This window comes from Leguminivora glycinivorella, chromosome 10 (assembly GCF_023078275.1).
Source record: "Leguminivora glycinivorella isolate SPB_JAAS2020 chromosome 10, LegGlyc_1.1, whole genome shotgun sequence".
NCBI lineage: Eukaryota > Metazoa > Arthropoda > Insecta > Lepidoptera > Tortricidae > Leguminivora > Leguminivora glycinivorella.
This window is the reverse complement of record NC_062980.1, coordinates 575617-591785: the sequence shown is the minus strand read 5'-3', so window position 1 is coordinate 591785 and position 16169 is coordinate 575617. Positions and strand designations below refer to the sequence as shown.

Here is a 16169-nt window from a genome sequence, read left to right as displayed (position 1 = left end):
CCCTGATAATTTCCGTTCAGATTAGGGATTAAGTAGAAGTAAGAACTCAGTTGTTTTTAACTACTAAGTTAAAAACAACTGAGTTCTTTCTTCTTCTTGAAACTATTCAAGTTTTATTTTTATAATATAGTAATGTATAAGTCTCGTGAATATTAATTTGGCAAACAAAAGGGCAGAAAATATACTGAGAACTTTCTATTTGATGAGAACTTTGTTTTCTGAATTCTATTGGCACATTGTGCCACTACCACTAGAACTAGAACTTGACATTCATTCAAAATCATATCACGAATGTAAATCGCGTATCACCAAGTGGCTTAAAAGTAAGACGTATGAAGATACGGAGGATATGTTACGACCGCCATATAAAAAAAAAAATTTTAGCTCTTAAACACACACACACACACACACACACGCACACGCACACGCACACGCACACGCACACGCACACGCACACGCACACGCACACGCACACGCACACGCACACGCACACGCACACGCACACGCACACGCACACGCACACGCACACGCACACGCACACGCACACGCACACGCACACGCACACGCACACGCACACGCACACGCACACGCACACGCACACGCACACGCACACGCACACGCACACGCACACGCACACGCACACGCACACGCACACGCACACGCACACGCACACGCACACGCACACGCACACGCACACGCACACGCACACGCACACGCACACGCACACGCACACGCACACGCACACGCACACGCACACGCACACGCACACACACACACACACACACACACACACACACACACACACACACACACACACACGCGCGCGCGCATACACGCATGTACGTTGAGTTGATAGTGTTTTAAGTCATCATCCTCCTTGCGTTATCCCGGCATTTGCCACGGCTCATGGGAGCCTGGGGTCCGCTTTGACAACTAATCCCAAGATTTGGCGTAGGCACTAGTTTTTACGAAAGCGACTGCCATCTGACCTTCCAACCCGACGGGTAACTAGGCCTTATTGGAATTAGTCCGGTTTCCTCACGATGTTTTCCTTCACCGAAAAGCGACTGGCAAATATCACATATTTTAAGTATTGAATTGTTATTATATCATAATGTTTTGTACTTACATACCTACATGTTTAAATACTATTATGTTTAGGTTCTAGCTGTTCTTATTTAGCTTATTTAGTTTATATACATAAAATAATTATACCTTCTACACAATGTATAATTCATAATATTAAGGGAAGAGCGGTGCTTCCCAACACAGGCATTTATTTGCTTACTGGGTGGCTCCATCCCCCGTATCATGTAGTATGTACGTTTCACAAATAAATAATTTTTGATTTTGATTTTTTTGATTTTTGACCACTAGAGACTAAAAGCATCATATATCTGTTGCTGTCTACTTTATCGGAGACAGTATTAACAAGGAAAAACTGCTTTGGGTTTAATAACAAAACCAACGGAATCCTTACCATAGGTCAAGTGCCAAGTATGTGCCAAGTAAGTATCAGTGTCACACTGGTTGTGCCCTAAAATCGTATCAAAATAAGAACAAAACCTTAACAAATAGTTGCAGTTGAATCGGGCTCTCGTTACTGAGTCGACAGTTCAGCAAGCTTGAGAGTTCCGGTGTCTAGTTCAATTTATCGTCTGTGGCTATAAAATCGCGTTGTTAGTGGTTCAAAAACCCGATATTTTGAGAATGGTTCCGTTGTAGAATTGACTTGGCAGAATATCAGACGACCCATTTTTAGCGCATCAAGCTTATTACATAGGTACGAATATGTACTACATTCATTTATTGTTTGTACATTCATAGATCGGATTAGGAATGGGTATAAATATTAGGGAAGCTTGAAAGTAGCACTTATAACGGAGAAGATGAGGAGTAGCTGGTTAGCGTGGTTCAGTTATGAGGAGGCATGAATCTCATATATAGGCAAAATGATGCTAGAGATGAATGTTGAGGGATGGAGCGGGAGGGGTTAACCCAACGATTGAAGGATCGTGTGAAAAAGGATATGAGAAAGAAAAAAGTGAGTGCTGAATATATGAAAGAGGAAGGCAAGTTGCACCGACCCCACATAACGTGGGATAAGAGTAGGAAGAAGAAGAAGTTGAAGTCCAAATTGAGCCCGTCGAAGAAATTTACAAATGGATACGCATTGCCCCGGAACTGTGTATTTTTGAATTGAAGGTCACGGTTAGATTGGTCATCTGAACTGGGTAAGTGAGGTGAACACTCGGCCTGATTAGAGGAGCAATCAGGCGTGAACCACAATGGCGGACAATCATGGCTCTCCTGTCAGCAGTGTTCACAAAACGTTTCAGAATTCTGCATTAATATCACAGTGGTGTTTGGTAGGGTGTTTGGCTAGATGAAGGATACATTGTGTGTGTGTTTGTGTTTTTTTATGGTCCTACGTTTGGGCGCCAGTTTTATTTAATTTCACATTCAAGTCATAAATTATTTATTATCATTGATAATCGTATTTAGATATTATTTGTTTCCATCATTTTAGCATGGAATTTTTGAACTTAAGTTTGATTAGAGGGATCAAGCTTAAGCAACACAATTGCGATCAGTATTCTCAAAATTATTCAAAGTCAGAGTGATCTTGTCTACAAAGCAGATCCTAGGTTTCAATCCAAATAAAGCATTAATTTTCACTTTATATCATGCGCCTTCTTAGGTTCGAATAAAGGTAAATTCTTTTGCCAGCATAATCTTTGGGATTGTTACTTAATTATGTGTTGCACTGCACTATAATTGTAAATAATTCAGTAGATAGTTGGTGAATTTTATAGTACCGCTACTATGCTGTAAGTCTACTTTATACTTATGTCATTGTAGATTAGACTGGTCTGTCTGTATGGATGGATGAGTTCGTGAACAACGCCGGTCGGATAGCCTTTTGTCCTGGGATTAAAAGGGATAGTGTAACGTAATACGTTACATTCTTAAAAAATAAACATTTAAAACTACTAAATTACCTAACTAAAAATACTACACTACTAATAAACTATATTACATATTAAAATATACAACAATAATGTCTTAAAACTACGTATTTACAAGTATAAAATCATCATCACGCTGATTGATTTAAATATGTCGCGCCGCGGTAAACATTCACTCTCAATAATGTTCACATTCGCGAGTGCATGAATGAATGCACGGGTCGAGGCGCTGTGTCATTGCGCCCATCACTCACTCGTCCATTTTATCTTTGGAGTTGAGTGGAACGCACGTCGTTAATTATCGATCTCTGCTACGGATCAGATACCAATCGAAATTCGTAATCGAATTTAACTGCGTCCCTACGTGTTCCTCAACTTATTAAATTACTGTGGTGTTTTAATTATGCTTAATAGTGTACCCCGAATTGGGTAAGTGGATATATTTTATTTGCTAGCTGCCTAGAATATCGTAGTGCTATATTATTGCTTTGGAATTTTATCATGCACATTGAAATAGTAACTATTCCATAGCCACTATTTAAATATGCATAGGTACTCATTTAACTAAAGAAGTAATCTTCCTAATTATATATTTGCTCATAGTCATTGTGACCTTTTGTCAACCAACCCTCCATTTTGTGATAAAAATAATAATTGCATTTTAATTTCTCATTTTCTTAATTTACATTGCCTTTTTGTAATCTCCGTATCTGAATTGTGAATTTCCACGGCAACACAACTACTCTAGTGCTTTCCCTCTTGCCGTTGGTGTTCACAAAGGCTTATAAACCGTTTCTAACGCTTGGTATGATGGCGCGTTCCAGGGTCCCAAGTCCAGAGTGACCTCTTTTGGCTTCCTGCTTGCCGCCCGCCTGCCGTATTGCTTCTGGCCGCTTTCCCCGACTCAGCGCCACGCAGATTCTAGCAGCGCTGAACTCAGCGCCGATCAGAAAAACGGCGCCTACCACCTCGGCATCGTCAGGGGAGTACTGTGGCTACAATCGACTAGCGGAATCCGATCTTGACTAGTATTTTTTACGAACCACGACTTTTACCCATCTTACCGGCTGAGCTTCATGGGAATAAATATTGTTTTACCGTTCTTCTGACTCCTCATTTAAATTTCCTCATACCTAACGAGACGATAGGAGTTAGAACGCTAGAGAACGCGACACTGGCGCCCTTACACGTGGTTTATACTAATCGGATTCCGCTTTTCTTTGTGCCTTGTAGTTAGTGTATGTTTGTGGTTTTTTTTTGTGAAACGTTTTTTTTTATTTTGCCTTCTTTTTCTTTTCTTCTTGGTTTTTTCTGCTACTGAGGTGTACGAAGTTTCAGCATTATACATTTTATTATATAGTTTTATTATATATTTTAGTGACTATTGAATCATATTTTGTTTTTCTCGATTCCTTTTTACTTGTAACTTGCTCACAGAAGCTGGATAAATTGTTTTATATTGTGATTTTTTGTAAAATATTGTATTATTTGACTGACGATAAACTAGTACACATTAGTAGCGTTGCTTTTTTGTGCTAACAATTTTATTTTTTATTTTTACTAATTTCAATCATAAAAACCAAACGTTCATCATCATCATTCTTCATTGTAACAGTGCGGAGAACAATAGTTGATTTTAATTTTAAGTAGTTGCTTTTGCGCCACTTACCCAAATATTTAATTGGTTCATCATGCTGTCCGTGAAGTACTTGTCTCTTCAAAAGTCGGAGCTGGAATATGAAGTGCGCATTAGAGGTGCCACTCCTGCTTCATCCGTTGAGGAGTTACGCAAACAAATTGTTAAACTTTCAAAGGATTTTCCTTCGGAGCACATTTTAGAATCTCCACTCGAAGTTAGACAGGACCTTCAAGGCTGCTGCGAAGTTCTCACTAAAATTCAGTCAAATTTGGACGTTCCTGATCCTACAGTTCCTATATTAATGAGAACACAAAACATGCTGAACCATTTATATAATCGTATTGCGAGGATAACACGTAGCGACGACATTAAAAAAGAGTATGACGAACTTGTTAAGGAATTTGACCTTCTTACAAAAAAGTTTAAGACCCTTCAGGCAAATAAACCTTTCGCGAGTACTTCCGGCGTGGGCTCCACCAGCTCTTTTGAATCTGGACCTGCGGCTCCCGAGTTGCAGAACGTGATTTCAGTGACATGCGACCGAACCTCGGCAGACCTTGGGAAGTTGAAATTTAACGGCACCACTTGCGTGCGCTCTTTTATTCAGCGTGTTGATGAGTTTATTAAAGCGCGTAATATTCCTTCTAGTAAAGTTTTAAATTACTCAACGGAGATTTTTCAAGACAATGCCTTGCATTGGTACCGTTCTGTGAAGGACAAGGTAGATTCTTGGTCCGAATTAGCGGCTCTATTGAGGAAGGACTTCGACCAGTCAGATTATGACTATAGACTGGACCAGGAGATTCGTACTCGTACTCAGGGTGAACGTGAGAGCATCACCATTTATCTCTCTATCATGGATGGCATGTTCTCACGTTTGTCTAATCCTCCTTCAGAGGCTGAGAAGTTGAGAATCCTTCTTCACAATATAAGGCCTTGCTATGCAAGCACTCTGGCATCAGTGGCTTCTATTTCGGACATAGAATCTTTGCGCACATTGTGTCGAAATTATGAAAGTGTTCAAGCTCGTCTGTCACAATTTCAGGAACCACCTAAAGTTACATCGAACACAGTTGCACCTGAATTTGCTTACACTTTAGATTCAAATAAGCACAATAATAAGTATAATAGTAATTTTAATAGGCAAAATTTCATAAACACAAATAATTACAATAAAAACTATAACTACAAACAACAACATAATAATCAAAATAGTCAAAATACGTCAAAATCACAACAACAAAATTATATCAATAGCGTTCAAACAAATAGTAAAAATCAACCTTACTGCCCAAGATGCCGTAATAATACGCATCACATTCGTCAATGTCAAGCTAGTCGTGACATTTTTTGTTTCAAGTGCGGAAAGAAGGATGTGAAGACACCTGATTGCCCAATTTGTTCTAAAGGCAAACAGGAACAAAAAAACTAGCTAGGCAGAGTTGTGGAAACTTCAATAAGGAAGATTGGGACACCTGGCTTAATTTTATAAAAATCTTTACCTCTTCTTACAAAGTTTCCACAATTCTGCAATCCAAACCTGAACATGACAATAGGCCTTATGTTAATATTAAGATTAATGATATTGACGCCTGCGCTTTGTTAGATTGTGGAGCTGCAGTCACAATATTAGGTAGTAATTCTCATAAGTCGTTAATCGACTGCACTTTGCACCACAATCAAGACAACCTGAGCTCCAATGATATGGAAGCAGCTGGCGGTCAGATAATGAATTGTATTGGGTACATGAATTTACCCATTACATTTGAAGGGCAATATCATATAATTAAGGCGTATGTGGTACCACAAGTTAAGTCTCCTGTTTTACTCGGCGTTGATTTTTGGCGTGCATTCGGTATTTGCCCAAAATATGTTGGTAGTGTCACATTGTCAAATAATCTCATCTCAGAAATTAAAACTAGTACTGAAGAGACCTTTATTCTCTGTTATGACAATTTGACGCAGCCACAGAAAGTAATTGCTGATTCCGTTATTGGACAATTTCGATCCATATCCACTGAGGAGAAGGGTTTAGGTCGTACTAGCGTAATCACACATTCTATTGATACCGGAGACGCTCAGCCTATCAAACAGCGTTATTATAGGATGTCTCCGGAGAAGCAGCGCATCTTGTTGGAGCAAGTAGACGAGATGTTGGCCCTAGATGTGATAGAGCCTTGTGAGAGCGCTTGGTCGTCTCCTGTATTAATAGTGAACAAGAAGAATGGACAACCACGGTTCTGTCTTGACAGTCGTAAATTGAACGCGGTCACCAAGCGCGACGCTTAGTGTTTGCCGTACGTGTCGGAAATCTTAGATAGCCTCCGTGATGCTAAGTACCTTTCAAGCATAGACTTATCTAAGGCCTTCTGGCAAATACCTATCGCGCCTGAGGATCGTGACAAGACAGCTTTTTACATTCCTGGTAGAGGTACTCTACGTTTTAAAACCACGGCCTTTGGCTTAACTAATGCGCCTGCGACACAGCAACGGTTGGTAGATAGCTTGTTTGGTCACACGGAGTTTAAGACGTTTGCTTACCTTGACGACATTATTATCGTTAGCTCAACTTTCGAAGAACACGTGTCACGTCTGTTGCGAGTTCTAGACAAATTGAAACAAGCAAATCTCACGGTAAATTTTGAGAAATGCAAATTCTTTAGGAGTGAATTGAAATATCTCGGGTACGTAGTTGACGGTCGTGGTTTACGCACCGATCCCGGGAAAATTGAAGCCATAGTTAACTTTCCCACTCCTACTAATAAAAAGGAATTGCAGCGCTTTCTAGGAACCGCCACGTGGTACCGTCGTTTCGTGCCCAACTTTAGTACTGTAGCAGGTCCCTTAAACAAGTTGACTTCGAATCGCAAAAAGGCTCCGAAATTTAAATGGACTCAGGAAGCTGATGCGGCTTTTAACGCTTTAAAGGAGTCCTTGGTTTCCGCACCAGTTCTATCCTGTCCGGACTACTCGTTGCCGTTCGAAGTGCACTGTGACGCTAGTAATTATGGAGTTGGCGCCATGTTAACACAGACTCTAAATGGTAAAGAACACCCCATCGCTTATATGAGTCGATCCTTATCCCCGGCCGAGAGGAATTACAGCATCACGGAACGCGAAGCTCTTAGTGTCTTAACAGCATTAGAGTATTGGCGCTGTTACCTCGAGAACGGTAAGACTTTTATAGTGTACACTGACCATTCTGCGCTAAAATGGTTCTTATCTCTAGACAATCCCACGGGCAGATTAGCGCGTTGGGGAGTAAGGTTGTCAGCGTTCAATTTTGAAATTAAACATCGCCGCGGAGTCGATAATGTTATACCTGACGCTCTTTCTCGCGCTGTCCCAATTAGTGCAATGTCTTTGTCTAATTCCATAGTTTCCACAAATGACGATTGGTATAAACGGATTTACAACGGTTGCATTAATTCTCAAAGCAATTACCCTAATTTTCTTATAAAAAATAATTCTTTGTTTCGGCTCTGTAAATCTAAATTTGATCAACTTACTTCGGAATTCGATTGGAAAGAGGTTGTACCAAACGAATATCGCGAACAAATAATTAAGGAAAATCATTCCGAACCGACAGCTGGACATCTTGGTATTTTTAAAACTTATCGGCGGTTAGCACTAAATTATTTCTGGCCTGGCATGCACCAAGATGTCGTCAAGTTCGTGGGCTCGTGTTCTGTTTGTTTATCGTACAAATCTCAACATCATACGACCTTGGGAGAGATGGGACGTCCGAAGCAGTGTTCACGCCCTTTCCAAATGATTTCTATAGATTTTATTGGCCCGTTACCTATTACACGCAAACAAAACAGTTACATTCTTGTCATTACTTGCTGTTTCTCTAAATATTGCGAAATATTTCCACTGCGTCGTGCGACTAGTGATTTAGTGGTAAAAATTTTAGAGGAAAACATATTTTTGGTCCATGGCGTTCCCCAAACTATTTTCCTTGATAATGGTAGTCAATTTACGAGCTCGGCAACAGACACTCTTTTTAAACGGTATAACGTTCCAAATGTGTTCTTTACGCCAAGATATACGCCGCAAATCAATTTGGTGGAACGTTATAACAAAACAATAGTCACGTGTCTGTCTACGTTTGTTGAAAACGACCACCGGACGTGGGACACTTTTATCCCCAAAATAAAGATGGCCATCAATAATTCTGCGAATGAGTCGATTCATGGTTATACACCTTCATTTCTTGTGTTTGGTCGTGAACTCGTCCTATGTGGATCTCATTATACAGACAACGATCTGGATAACGAGATATTATTTCTCCCTCGAGAAGTTTACGCAGAAAACCGTGGTTGTTTGGCTTCTGTGTTTGATGATGTGCAAGCTTCACTGTGGCAGGCACATGTAAAAAACACGGCTCAGTATAATTTACGACGTAAACCTGCTGATTTTAATATCGGAGACATAGTTTTAAAACGAACTTATATTTTAAGCGATAAAGACAAATATTTTAGCAAAAAATTAGCGCCTAAATTCATTAAGTGTCGTATAATCGAAAAAAAGTCTCCTCTTGTTTATGTCTTAGAGGACATGAATGGGAAGAATTTAGGGGTATGGCATATTAAGGATATCATGTTGGCCAGCCACCTTAGATAAGCACAAGCCCTGTAGTTAAGACCTTGCTATCGGTATAAGTCATATGTGCAATATATCACAGATGCCTTTTGTATGAAAGGACGCGTTGTCAGCTTTGAAAAGTTGTATTTGCTTTTATGATAAGATGAAGTGTGAAAAGTTATTGTGTAAGATGATCGAATGAAAGCGTAATACTGATTGCAACCTAATCGGGTTTTCTTTTAGAATAAAACCCTTTTCCTGGAGAGGGGGGTATATGTAACGTAATACGTTACATTCTTAAAAAATAAACATTTAAAACTACTAAATTACCTAACTAAAAATACTACACTACTAATAAACTATATTACATATTAAAATATACAACAATAATGTCTTAAAACTACGTATTTACAAGTATAAAATCATCATCACGCTGATTGATTTAAATATGTCGCGCCGCGGTAAACATTCACTCTCAATAATGTTCACATTCGCGAGTGCATGAATGAATGCACGGGTCGAGGCGCTGTGTCATTGCGCCCATCACTCACTCGTCCATTTTATCTTTGGAGTTGAGTGGAACGCACGTCGTTAATTATCGATCTCTGCTACGGATCAGATACCAATCGAAATTCGTAATCGAATTTAACTGCGTCCCTACGTGTTCCTCAACTTATTAAATTACTGTGGTGTTTTAATTATGCTTAATAGTGTACCCCGAATTGGGTAAGTGGATATATTTTATTTGCTAGCTGCCTAGAATATCGTAGTGCTATATTATTGCTTTGGAATTTTATCATGCATATTGAAATAGTAACTATTCCATAGCCACTATTTAAATATGCATAGGTACTCATTTAACTAAAGAAGTAATCTTCCTAATTATATATTTGCTCATAGTCATTGTGACCTTTTGTCAACCAACCCTCCATTTTGTGATAAAAATAATAATTGCATTTTAATTTCTCATTTTCTTAATTTACATTGCCTTTTTGTAATCTCCGTATCTGAATTGTGAATTTCCACGGCAACACAACTACTCTAGTGCTTTCCCTCTTGCCGTTGGTGTTCACAAAGGCTTATAAACCGTTTCTAACGCTTGGTATGATGGCGCGTTCCAGGGTCCCAAGTCCAGAGTGACCTCTTTTGGCTTCCTGCTTGCCGCCCGCCTGCCGTATTGCTTCTGGCCGCTTTCCCCGACTCAGCGCCACGCAGATTCTAGCAGCGCTGAACTCAGCGCCGATCAGAAAAACGGCGCCTACCACCTCGGCATCGTCAGGGGAGTACTGTGGCTACAATCGACTAGCGGAATCCGATCTTGACTAGTATTTTTTACGAACCACGACTTTTACCCATCTTACCGGCTGAGCTTCATGGGAATAAATATTGTTTTACCGTTCTTCTGACTCCTCATTTAAATTTCCTCATACCTAACGAGACGATAGGAGTTAGAACGCTAGAGAACGCGACAATAGGGATAGGTATGTCCGGCTGTCTGTGTTGTAATATTGTCCAATGTTAATGAGGGGGCAGCGAAGAGGGTGGGATACCTGGGATAATAATTAGGTACTATAAGTACCTATACCTACTTAGTTAATTCCGTACACTCAGAAATTTATGAGTAGGTACTGTTGTAGACGAATGTACTTGTTTAATGTGTTGTGTGGGTATTGATAAATGCTAGAATTTAGTAGGTTTCCGTTTTACTTAAAGGGTTAATGTAAAATTGATATTTTGCTAAAACTTTACTTGATAATTGTATTAGTACAATCAGCTCCAAAAAATAAATAAAATGATAGATGTTATAAGTATAAAGTAAGGTAGGTAGGTTAGGTTTGGTTGACTAACTTAGACAAGCAGAGACTACAATAATATTTCCCGTCAATTATACAGTAAGTTTATACAAACAAAAGTCTTCTAGGTTACTTAAATAATATTCGCAATCGTATTTGATTTGCGAACTTTAGGGTAACTTTTGTACAAGACGACAGACGACCCTCCGGCATTGAATGGGTTACGAGATTCGGCCCTTAACAGCCTATCCTTTTTCGCATTTATGGGCGTTGAGGAGCAAAGAGTTCGTTTTTGAGAATAATTGAAGTTTTGGGGAGAATCTTCCTGCAAGAGGATCTAATGTGCTAAGAGACCCGTGACGTGATCTTTTACAATCGGATTATAAGTTTATAGAATTCGTATTTTTTATGCACTCGTTTAAAGAAAAACCGGCCAAGAGCGTGTCGGGCCACGCTCAGTGTAGGGTTCCGTAGTTTTTCGTATTTTTCTCAAAAACTACGGAACCTATCAAGTTCAAAACAATTTTCCTAGAAAGTCTTTATAAAGTTATACTTTTGTGATTTTTTTCATATTTTTTAAACATATGGTTCAAAAGTTAGAGGGGGGGGACGCACTTTTTTTTCCTTTAGGAGCGATTGTTTCCGAAAATATTAATATTATCAAAAAACGATCTTAATAAACCCTTATTCATTTTTAAATACCTATCCATCAATATATCACACGTTGGGGTTGGAAGGAAAAAAAATATCAGCCCCTACTTTACATGTAGGGGGGGTACCCTAATAAAACATTTTTTTCCATTTTTTATTTTTGCACTTTGTTGGCGTGATTGATATACATATTGGTACCAAATTTCAGCTTTCTAGTGCTTACGGTTACTGAGATTATCCGTGGACGGACGGACGGACGGACGGACGGACGGACGGACGGACAGACAGACATGGCGAAACTATAAGGGTTCCTAGTTGACTACGGAACCCTAAAAACGTTGGAGTTTATAAAGGCTGCCAGATATTCTTTACCGTAAATCTGTGTAAGGTGTCCTTCAATACTTATATATTTTATTTATTATTTATTTATCTTCTCTTTTGTTTAGGTATATGTACTAACAATGACAGGAAGGTTTTGAAAGATGTACTATCAGCTGCAAAAGTTCATAGAGAAATTATGAATGATTTCATTGATAAATTCGCCATGCACTTTTGCAGCTGACAAAAGCTACAGTGAACTGCACAAAGGCATAGTGAGTAAATAAATGAATCATTCATAATTTCGCAGCTTACTGTATATTGAAACTTAATATGACGTAACAATTTTCAATCAAACTTCAAGACGTGTAAAAACTGGCCTGAAAATGTTTAATAACTTAAAACGAGGACAAAGTAGATACAAAATTGAGCCTTTTATACGTGATTTTGCATATAAAACAAAAATAAGTTTTCGAGCAATTCCCTAACAATGGAGTGGTTGCATCGGCACCCTACCAATGAATCAAGCTGGAGATGATTCTCGCAATCCACGTTAGTGTTAATCAGACTAACAGACTCCCCGCCGGGATTACCGGTATTGGTCGTGTCAAACAATCACTTAATAGGATTTAGTGAATGCTTGGTTTCGATAATGTCAATATTAGTTGTAACTAGGTGTCAATTATTTATTTGGTCCCACGTTTGGGCGCCAGTTTTATACAATTGTCCATTCAGGTTATAAAAGTTATTTATTGATACATATGATATATAATTTGATTTTAGCTTCTTATCATGGACTTACTTATTGTAGCACAAACCAAATTCTATAAAGGAAATAAACATTCAATGAAATATAAGCGAGAATACAATTTAATGTTTCAACTTTAACGTACGTTGTGTAATGTCTACTTTTATGTTTCCAAAACGTCGTTAATTTTTTACAACGCTATGACACGAAATGATCGTAAAAATACTAAAGTACTCATCAAAACCATAGTTACCCAGAAGCGTTTAACCACAATGTGATATCCAAGTCACAAGAACCGATTAGTAGGCAAACAGGAATCACCCCTGTTTTTCTAAATTCGCCGACAGCCGGCACGTGGCGCCCACTCCACCCTCTGTTTGCCGACACACCACCGAAACTAAACCACTCGTTCACTGAACTCACCGTATGCAAAAGCACTATTGTTTTGAGCAAGTGCGTTGAACCGGGGAACGTGGCGGACGCACGCGGCCTGCGCGGCGGTCGGAAGCGTACTGAGCGTGATGCGTTCCGAACGGTCCCCACGCGTTACGTAAATTTTGTTGCTGAAATTTATATCGTCTGGTTCGCGAATCGGGAGCAGCCATACACGAATCGACTATGAAGACTGGCCACAATATTAAAAGCAAGCAGTGCCTTGCAGATGCGTAAAAAAAATACAACACCGTCTAGATAATAGAATAGCGGTTATGTAATAAAAAGTTCGCGGTCATGGCGCGGTCGTTGAACTGATGTGCTCTAGAACCCGTTGTCTAACATCGCGAAATGACTATGCCAATTGAATATTAATGATGTGACGTCATATGTCTGCTGTCTAATTTAGACGAATGAATTATTTTTAGATATCAACTTGAAAATAGAATAGGAAAGCTTATTTGCGATTGAGGTCAGATGTCAAATCATGAGTATCATAACTGAAGTGAAAAACTGTAGGTACATAAGATAAAATCTTTAGCTTAGTGCTGTGTTGATTTAGTGTTTTCTTGTCAAGTCTGTCTTGTACATGTACCTATTAATATGGTTGTATACTTTAACAGACATGTACTAAATAATATTTTCAGCACTCTTTTAAAAACTGGGTAACTTGTACAGGCGATTTACCTTATAATCTTATAAGTTCCTATCATCGTGTAAATAATTTATTTAACGAAAATTAATTGTATTGTGATTCTATACCGGTAGTTAAAATTATCATCTAGCCCCCTAAATAAGGGGGTAAGTGTCCAAATGGTGTTCTTTTAGGCAGTTGACACAGAAATAAATGATTTTGCAAAGCATTCAATTCAATTATCGCCCAATCCCTTAATTCCACTTGTCACTTCTTTTTCAACTGAACTTTATTTAATTCCGCCAGCAGACAGCTCTGCTGAATAAAAACAGAAGGTTGTATAATATGTGTACCGATATCCAGACTTATTAAACTGAGCACAAAGGGCGGGTTTCGGAACGCGCACCGGTATCGATTGAAAAGCGCGGGAACCGGGAAAGCGGGAAGCCGGGGCGTCGCCATGGCGACGGGCTGGCCTCCATTACGCACTAATTGCAACTCGAATTATGCGAACACTAGCGGTTTCACTGGACGTAATATTAAATTAATTGTTGTTAATTTTTCTTTATTATAAAAACCAATGAAATATATAAATTATTGTATTTTTTAAATCATTTCCTAATATCATTTCATAATCATCCTAAATAGTCTAAATACCTGCATACATATTGCTAGACACGTACATACATACATTTATAATTAAATAATTATTTTTGTTATGAACGTTATGAATTTAGAATTGGCGTGAACTGTAATGGTTTGTAACTAAAGTAGCTTATCTTCTCGACCGTCGACCAAAAATTCACCATTCGACCAAATTTTCAATATATTATCCATTCAGCATCACGTGAGCACTTAATCCTTGCTTATTCCATACGGAGCGATCCAATATTAATGTCGCGCCTTACACGATACATGACACGTGTCTGCTTACCGTGATCCACAGAGCATTTACCCGGTAGACCAGTGTTCCTCGGCGTTGTCAAATGCTTATCAAGTTTTTAAGGTATAGCATACCTAACACGAGCTTTACGGTATATAGGTATTCCTGATGGAAAGGAACATTGTGTGCACTATAGCACGAGGAGCCTAATCATAATTATATGAGATTGAGAGTCATAACTCATATCCCCTTTTGATTCAGGAATGGAAACCTGTAAGGTAAGTGGCCCTAAGCCCTCTAAAGAAACCTTGCCAGTTGCCGCAAAATACGTCGAGATCGACGCAACCCATATAAAACATTCTTGACAATACGTATTTAATTAAGGTTTGTTATGTTATTCATTTATTTTGTCAGATTAAATGTCTTATTTCTTAAACCAAGCGTTTTGCCATACACACACACACACACACATACACATACACACACACACACACACACACACACACACACACACACACACACACACACACACACACACACACACACACACACACACACACACACACACACACACACACACACACACACACACACACAAACACACACACACACACACACACACACACACACACACACACACACACACACACACACAATATATTATTCAAACTAGTTTAGGTTTAGTGAACTAAAACCAGCGTTGCAGTAAAATTATGCTGAGTCACGGCCCTTTTTAATATCAACCTGTTTGATCCAATTATTTTAATTTTAACATTGTAATAATATGATATTAAATAAAGCCTTTCTATGTCTGTGTCTACATTAGAAACAGAATTTTGTAACTACTATAACGCCGCGGAGTCTATTCGCACGAGAGTGGCACCCTCGTGATTTAGTGTGTACCTGTAAGTATCCCGGTTAGTGCCTGCCGCCGGGCGAGTAGGGAACCGTGTTGTGGGGCATACTTAGGTGATGAGATTCATGATCAATTGCCGGATCTTTTACGATTTGAGAATTTTTTTATTACACTTGTTAACTTTGAAAAGCTTCTCTTTCTGAATAGAAATTATGAAAAAAAAACCATAAACGTTGGTGAGTAAAGATGGGCTGGGCACATTGGTTGCTAGGACCACAGTAGCTGGACAAACTCTAGAGTGGAAACCTGCTAACACCCTCGGTCGTAGCAAGCCGCCGCGCTCCTGAGATGGAGAGATGACAGCTGTCAACAAGCTGGTGAGAACTGGATAAAGATGGCAATGGACTGACGGGTGTGGAGGAACGGAGAAGAGGCCTATGTCCGTAGACGGGCGCTTTAAAGGCTGATATAGATAAATAGATTACAACGTTTCATGTTATTTATTTTTATTATCATTTATCACAGAAGAAGTCGCGGACAGTAGCTACAAATAGCGTCGTGACGTGACGAGACGTGATGAAAGTGGTGGGTTCCTTAACTAGCTACTATTTGGTTGAAGGTAGAATCATACAAATGAAACCTTTTTCTATCAATAAATT

The 16169-nt window shown here is 39.1% G+C and overlaps 1 protein-coding gene across 1 annotated transcript in view; it reads right to left on the bottom strand.

Moving 5' to 3' along the window:
• The window catches only part of LOC125230233 (rab9 effector protein with kelch motifs-like), a 59284-nt gene extending 46081 nt beyond the window's left edge, over positions 1–13203 (bottom strand). The window contains exon 1 of the mRNA XM_048135327.1: positions 13129–13203. The gene's annotated coding sequence lies outside the window, so the exon portion shown is untranslated. The remainder of the gene's footprint in view (positions 1–13128) is intronic.
• Between the last annotated feature and the right edge of the window lie 2966 nt (positions 13204–16169).